The sequence below is a fragment of the Lactuca serriola genome, chromosome 9, assembly GCF_051521515.1.
Source record: "Lactuca serriola cultivar US96UC23 chromosome 9, Lser_US96UC23_V15, whole genome shotgun sequence".
NCBI lineage: Eukaryota > Viridiplantae > Streptophyta > Magnoliopsida > Asterales > Asteraceae > Lactuca > Lactuca serriola.
Genome location: NC_136416.1, coordinates 99,364,538 through 99,372,755, shown reverse-complemented (window position 1 = coordinate 99,372,755; position 8,218 = coordinate 99,364,538).

The following is an 8,218-nucleotide window of genomic DNA, read 5'->3' as shown; positions in this document are numbered from 1 at the left end:
AGGTCTCCAGAATAGTAGCGCAACGGTAAAGAGTCTGACGAAAACGGACGTCGGATGAAGAAGTTATGGATTTATGACGGAGTTTTCGTATCCCGACCTACTAAAAATAATATAAAGATAATATATCAATAACATACTAAAAATAAAGTCAAAATTTGCCAACGGAGTCTAAACAATAGTTGTAGAGCATAATCTCACCTACGCGTGCATATAAAGAACGTCGAAAACGGAGCGTGGATGCGAAAGTTATGAATTTCTGAAGTTCAGGCACGAATCCTGAATCTGTGTCAGAACTCACGACGTGAGTTTTGTAAAACTCACGACGTGAGCCCCTTGAATGACCCTTCCAGAGCCACTTGACATGTGACGCATGCCATGACGATTTGGGACGAAACTCACGACGTGAATTATGAAAAACTCACGACGTGAGACCCAAAATTCACCCTATAAATAGGAATCGAGGGCAGCCGACTTTGGTTGTTCATTTCTATCATTTCTCTTACTTCTACACCCTATTAAGCCCCTCTAAACTACCCCGAAGCCCCGGGTAACACCTCCAAGACACGACGCAACTCCCGAAGTCCCGAGATTTCCGAGAAATCGACTTCTTTCCAGTCGAAGTTCTGCTCGACTTTCGTCTCACCTTCTTCAATCTATCAAGTGAGTTCATACCCCTACAATCTACACTTTCAAATGCGTTATAAATGCCTTTTATACACTTTTAAGGGGGGGGGGAATACAAGTAAACACACAGTTATCCCCGTGTGAAAGACATAAATCTTTGTTATACCTTTTGGTTATGAAATCAATCACATGTGATTTATAACTAACATACAATTAGACTTACTACACTTTTAGCCGTTTCACCAAACAGAGTACTTCAAATAGCTTTCTCAAACTTTTTTACATGTTAAAACACTTCTAGAAACTGTCTTACAAACTGTATGTTTCCTTTTTGAATCTGTTATAGTTGTGCATCAAACAAAGGTTTTCTTACACTTAAACTGTCTTGTCAGTTGTTTTCGAATCGTTTTATAAACTGACATCAAGTCACAAATTCTTATTTATTAAACTTTTCAAAGGTTTTACAAAACTTCTTTTATGCTTTTATATTACAAATTGCATGCCTCTATATGTATAGTTATATAAGAAACGTTTAAAAGACTTAGGAAGGCTATCCACCCTGTTTCCTTTTCCTCGATTTGGATGTGGTCTGGTGGCATATCGGGTACCCGTCCGAAGGTCGTTTAAATATTACTTATATATCATGTGTACATATATAGTCATAAATTTTCCATCAGTTAATTCAGTTCCGACGCTCTTGGGTAGCAAGGGTGTATAAACCTACTTGGACACTCATCAATTACATTCTAGTAAGCTATTATAGGAATAGTTTAGGGGATACAAAACATTATCCCTATTACAAGAAATTACACCAGAATCAGTTCATTCATGAGTCTAGACTAAATGCTATATGAAGTGATACTCTTACATAGATTCCTCTCACATGGATATATTTATAGGGATACTCTTACAGAGATTCCGCTTACATGAATACGTTTACAAAGATTCCGCTTACATGAATACGTTTACATAGAAACGCTTACATGAATACGTTTACATAGATACGTTTACATGAATACTTTTACATAGATACGCTTAGATGAGTAAGTTTACGTAGATAATATATGATGAGTTACTATTACATATTATATGTGTAGATACTGTTATATAGTGTTCCTTCTTATCTTTACCTTGTGATACAATCACATCATCGACGAGATAGATTGGACTTTATATCCTAGTACCAAAGGATACTTTGTGGGACTAACCATTCCTATCACCACTGTTAGCTACAGAGGTAAATGAACATCTACGGATGTTTTCGGTTGATACCATTACATGTATACTTAAGGGACTAACTATTCCTACACCCGACTGTTAGCAACAGAGGTAAATGCACATCTACGGATGTCTACGGTTGATCCGTTTATGGCGAGTTTCCACGTCGTGTGTATCTTAGTACCAAAGGATACAACATAAGTTATTTTATTATTACTTTTATAGTTTTACAATAATAGTTAAACAGGGAAAAACCGTCACATTTTCAAGTGATGCGTACTTTCAAAACAGTCAGGTCTTGGTAAAAGACTACTTTCAAAACATTCGGGTCTTGGTAGAAGACTACTTTTTATACTAGTAGGAAATATGGAATTTTCTAGGGTTTTCATACTTATACTAAATGTTTCATCAAACATTCACCAGTCTTTCATAACAACTTTTCAAAGCAATAACATTAAAATACTTATGAATTCACCAGCTTTATTGCTGATACTCGCTTTCAAAATAACTTGTATGCTCAGGTTACAAATAAACAGGTACCGATGCAAGGTTTAGAGAAGACGGAGCAGTCAAGACTCGTCTTTTATTTTGAGTATTCATTATGTTGTTTTATACTATGAAAGAACACACTTGTAAGTAGAATTATTCTATTAATGCAATGGAGGATGTTGTTGCTTGTTTACTACTTTACATTGTTATGATACATACATGACGTCCTCCACCATAGAACGTTTCTGCCGTTCTCAGTTTTGGGGTGTGACAATCTCCCTCTCCCTAGCCCTGGCAATCATGGAATCCAAGGTAGGGCAAGCTGAAAAACTAACATGCTCTCGAATGTCAGCTCGTAGCATGTCATGGTAGCGGGTCTTCCTCATATCCTCATCACCCACATAATTCGGCACCAACAATTCCCTCTCCCGGAACTTGGCGGTGATCTCCGCCACAGTCTTCGTAGTCGGCCTCATATCCAAAAACTCCCTGGCCAGCCTCAGAAGCTCCACAGCTGGCGCAAACTCCGCCCTGAATCTGGTCACAAAGTCCAACCAAGTCATAGCCTCAAAAGCCAAGGCTCCCAATGAGTCACCAACAGACTCCCACCAATCTCTAGCCCTGTCTCGCAAGCATCCTGTTGCATATCTCACCTTCGACCCCTCTGGGCAGAAGCAAATAACATATCAGAGTACAATCCCAGAAAACACCGTGCGGAAAATCAAATGTGTGTGTGTGATGCCATGCTACGCCGCCGGCTCCTTCCCCTTAGATGAAGAGGTACCTGAAACCAAAAACTGAAAACGTAAGCACAAAGCTTAGTGAGTTCCCCCATCATACCACATACCATACAATACCATCGGTATCTTTCAACCGGTAATCATCATCGGTATCATTCAACCGGTATTCGCCATCGGTATCATTCAACCGGTAATCGTCATCGGTATCTTTCAACCGGTAATCGTCATCGGTATCTTGCAACTGGTAATTGGGGACTATTCCACCCCTACCACTAGCATACAATAGCAAGATATAAGCACACAGTCAGGCATATCCGGGTACTGACCTACCCCTTGGTCCTAAGGACCACTATCAGGGAAACTACCCCTATTATGTAACATACCATACAGATATAACTCATAACCAAACACATACCAGACAAAGATAAATTATCACAAAGACAATTATCTTCTAAATACTGCTCATTGGTGGGCCAGCATTGTGGCCTTAGACCTACCCCTACTGGACGGTAACTCACCTCATACAAGTAGCTGCTGCTAATCAGTGCGGGAAACCTCCGTCCGCTGCTGCCCCGGAAATCCTCCAGCTACAAACCCCACAAACACTCAGTTAGACACAGATCTCTATACTTAGGGTAAAATGACCATTTTACCCTCAACCAAGTCAAGTCAAAGTCAAATTCAACTTCCAGTTGACCCGACTCGCCGAGTTGGGCCATCAACTCGCCGAGTCCCTCACTCTCTACCCGTCCCCATCCGCGACTCTACTAGTCGAGTTGGGCCGACAACTCGATGACTTCTTTTCCCATTCGAAAGCCACAAGGAAACTCATCCGACTCGTCGAGTTTGAAGAACAACTTGCTGAGTCCCACGAGCAGATCTCCTACTCGATTCCAAATCCTCACCAGGGCATTCTTTATGAGGATTTGGGTTTCTGGGACTATTGCAACACGCTAAGTTGCTAATTCCGCGAGCAGTGACGAAGGGTTGGACCTTCTACACTTAAACCCCTCGCAACTCAGTAACTGTTCATATGACTCGCCGAGTTTGAAGAACAACTCGTCGAGTTCCAGGCAATGTTCATAGGACTCGCCGAGTTGTTCATCCAACTCGCCGAGTCTAAGGCCATCTTCATAGAAGTCGCCGAGTTCCACTTTGGGACTCGCCGATTCCCTTCGACCCATTTCCCATATAGACCAAATCTGAGACATGCAACGCTTCCAAACCATAGATCTATGTTCCTAGGGCATGCTTATCACGTAAAGTTGCAAACTTTACGTGCATGCATGGCCCTATAAGCTCCAAAAGGCAAATCCAAGATCTTTATGAGGTCATACACTCAATGGGGACCTCAATCACTTCATCCACATAAACTTTATACTTCTAATATGTCCCCAAGGTCTAGATCTGAAGTCCTTTCGGATCATTAAGCACAAACACATAGAGTTTGGTGTTTTAGGGTTTGAAAACCATCAATTAAGGGCAAAAATGGTATCTAATGAACTAGTGATCAAGGTAGGAACTTTTCTACCTGAATGGAAGCCTCTTGCAGGGTAGATATCGGATCTACTTCTCTTCCTTGCACTCTTCCACCTCCTTCTTCTTCTCTTGAGCTTCAAACTTCCTCCACAAGGCCAAATTCACTCACAAGGACAAAAAAGGGCTAAGGTTTCGCTCTACAGCTCTTCTGGAAGTGTTAGGAACAAGGGAGGCCGAGTTAGTAAGCTTAAATAGGGTGCAAACACCCGGGTTAGGGTTTTTGCCCAAACAGGGCCTACTCACCGAGTCCAGGAACCGACTCACCGAGTCCGAGGCTCAGACCCCGCGTCTCATCCCGCTCCTACTCGGCGAGTTGGTCCTTCAACTCGCCGAGTCCAAAGCAAAATGCATGAATTAAGAATTATTAATTACAAGAAACACGTACCGGGAACCAGGTGCTACATAATGGGCCTTATTGGATCGCAACCAATTTAATTTAGCCCTAATAGGTCATAAAAATCATTCCATGATTTATGTTGGGCCAAAAATCATCAAATTAAATCATGATATGGGCTTAAGCATGCAAGGCCCAATTTTCTTCCTTTCTCCTCTTCATTCTCGGCCCAACAACCCAAGAAGGAAGAGTTGACTTTTGCTATTCCACCTCACTATTACTTGTTGGGTTTCCATGCAAAAGTCTCATGCTTCCATACAACCATCACTTCATTTAATCTCTCTTCCCCTCTCTCCTCTTCTCTCGTCCGAACACAACTCAAACACACACACAAACACACACACACCTCACCAAAAATTCTCTCTAAACCACTCTCAAGATCATCTTCTTCTCCTTTGAAGATCTCAAAATTTTGGCTTGAAATCTAAGGATTTTCATCAAGTAGTTCACATCTTTGGTAAGTTATTTCTTTGATTCATAACATATCTTCTTCATTTTACCAACAATCCCCCTTATCTCATACAAAATCATGATCACTCTCTTAGAAATCATCTAAGTTCGAGATTTACCAAGAGGACTTGCTAGGATCAAAACTTTATTCATTTTCTCTCTTCAAAACCGAAACTACAACTCAAGGTGAGCTTCATACCCCTATCTTTTCGGTTTTTATGAGTTTTATGGGGGAGAATACAAGAAAATGTGTAGATCGATGTGTATGTGTATGCTATGTGTGATTCTATGCATGTACATATGTATGTTTTTATGTGTTTCTATGATGAACATGCAACCAACAAGAGGTGAAACTCGAGATCTAGAACATGGGAAAGGAAACAAACATGATTTAAGTTATTTTACACTAAACTAGTCAAGAATGATAACTTATAAGATTATGATGAACATATTTCCAACATAAAACCCATTTTTGGGCTTAAATTGTCAAAATACCAAATTGGGTTAAAAGTTGCCAAGTCACGGTTTCTTAAGGGTCAAAATAGTCAAAACGGTTTCAATAATTATTTTTCTGAATATTAAAATTTTAAAAGGACTAAAAATGTAAATTTTTGGCTTAATGGGCTAATTTTGGGCTTTTCGGCCCAATAAGCCCAAAAATTGCGAAAATGTCATTTAAAGGGGCTGAAATGAAACTTTCTGCAAATCCGGGGATAATAAGTGTAATAAAACTATTTCAAGGGTTAAAATGCTTTTTATTCCCAAAAAGGATAAAAAATGTAAAGTTTTTGGATTTCGGGCCAAAACTGTAAAAATTGTGAAAAGTTGGGTTTAAACCGAAAATTACTATCCTAAAAGGACTAAAACAGTTCACAAAATAAATTTTGAGTTAAAACCATCATTTCAACAAATTTATGATACAAAAGGGTCAAGAAAAAGTTTAAAGGGCTAAAAATGTCTTTTCTTTTATATAAAGGACTAAATTTGTTATTTTTATAAAACGAAAGGTGTAAAAAGGGGCAAACTTCTACTTTTAAACAAATAGTTTCATTGAGTCAAAAATACAAAAACCACGACTGCCGAAAAATCAAAAGACGAATACACGTTTAACTCCAAATATCGTTACAAACGAATCGATCGCTCTCGAATCGATACCATTACAACAACCGTAAGAATCGAACCCTCCAATAGATATGCAAAACCTAAGATGTGTAATTATTCAAACTTTGGGCTTAGAAGTTTCAAATCATGCTTGTTGGACCTTGCAAATCCATTAACATGATCTTTGGGCCCAAAGGGATAACGCTTATATGTTACTGGGCCTCCTATAACCGAATTTCATATAAAAGGACTTTCATTAGCTTTTATGTGCTATTGGGCCCTAGTGGCCCATTAGTATTGCTAGTAAGGTCAAGGTAATCAAATGCGAGTTGGACCATCGTGTCTTTCGCATCCCCGACGGCCTAAAGTAAACTCACGAAGAAGCAGGATTTGTACTCCTCTTTTCCTCGTTAGCTAGACTTATGAGTAATCAGCATAAACATATTTAAAGCGATAATCGAGAGTAATCAAGGTGGTTGGATTAAGTGAGTTATAACGGGCGACGCCTCTAAGGATCGTTCGTGAACTGTAGTTATAAACTAGTCATTTCTAATGCGTGATTATAACAACTCACAAACCATAATTAATCCAACACCTCCCGAGTAATCAAAATCATTCATTGTGGCGGTATAACAATTTGGGAAATCATTGTATTTTATGTATTCGGAAAACATCGGGTTTTCCGAGGAAGTTCAACAATTTCACTTGAAAAATCAATACTAAGGTTCTACAATTATACATGTTTTTTTTTGAAATCATCATGCATATATTTACGGATCTTCACACATTTTATAAACAATGGTCTTTTCAGAAAATATCGGATTTTATGGGTTTTACAAACTACACAAAAACATTTTATCACAACATTGCTTATGAACTCACCAACATTTCATATGTTGACGTTTTTCAAAATAACTTGTATTCTCAGGTAACAGGTAACCCGAAGAATAAGTACCAAGTATGTTAAGGTGTTTTGTTTATGATATTTATCAAACAATTTATGTATGTATATGTAATGTTAAAACAATGTACTTGATGTGAACAATTCCAGTTGTAATATATTGATACATGGTGATGTTTATGTTATGATTCATGTATATTCATTGTGATGGTATTCAATTTAAGTCACGTGAGCCCTCGGACATTTCTGCCCTCTGGTTTGGGGGTGTGACAGGTTGGTATCAGAGCTCTGTTTATAGTGAACTAGCATATCTAACCACACATTGATATGCAACTATAAACCAAAATGAGGGACTAACACAACTCTGAACAAAACAAATAAAACACAATGATAAAACCTCTTTGCTTGTGTGAATTAGGAAACAGAACATAATACCAAACCAAACAAGATAATGCTGACGTCTCGGTTAAGACGGGAATGTTCATAGTCGTATCAAGGAGTGGATGTAGCCTGATCAACGAATTTTCTTCCGAGGTACAATTATCACATGTCTTGAGGAAATCACGATGGCAAGTGAACCTAAAAACATACCCCTTTATCACCAAAAACAAGAACATCAACACAACTTATATAATAATTAAAACGTCTTAGGAATAATGATAGCATGTTTCTGCACTCTCACAGACAGCATGGCTGGTTTCCATCACCCCGGAGATCCCTATTTCCCTAACCAGGGAAATAACGGATGGTCGGAAGAATCTG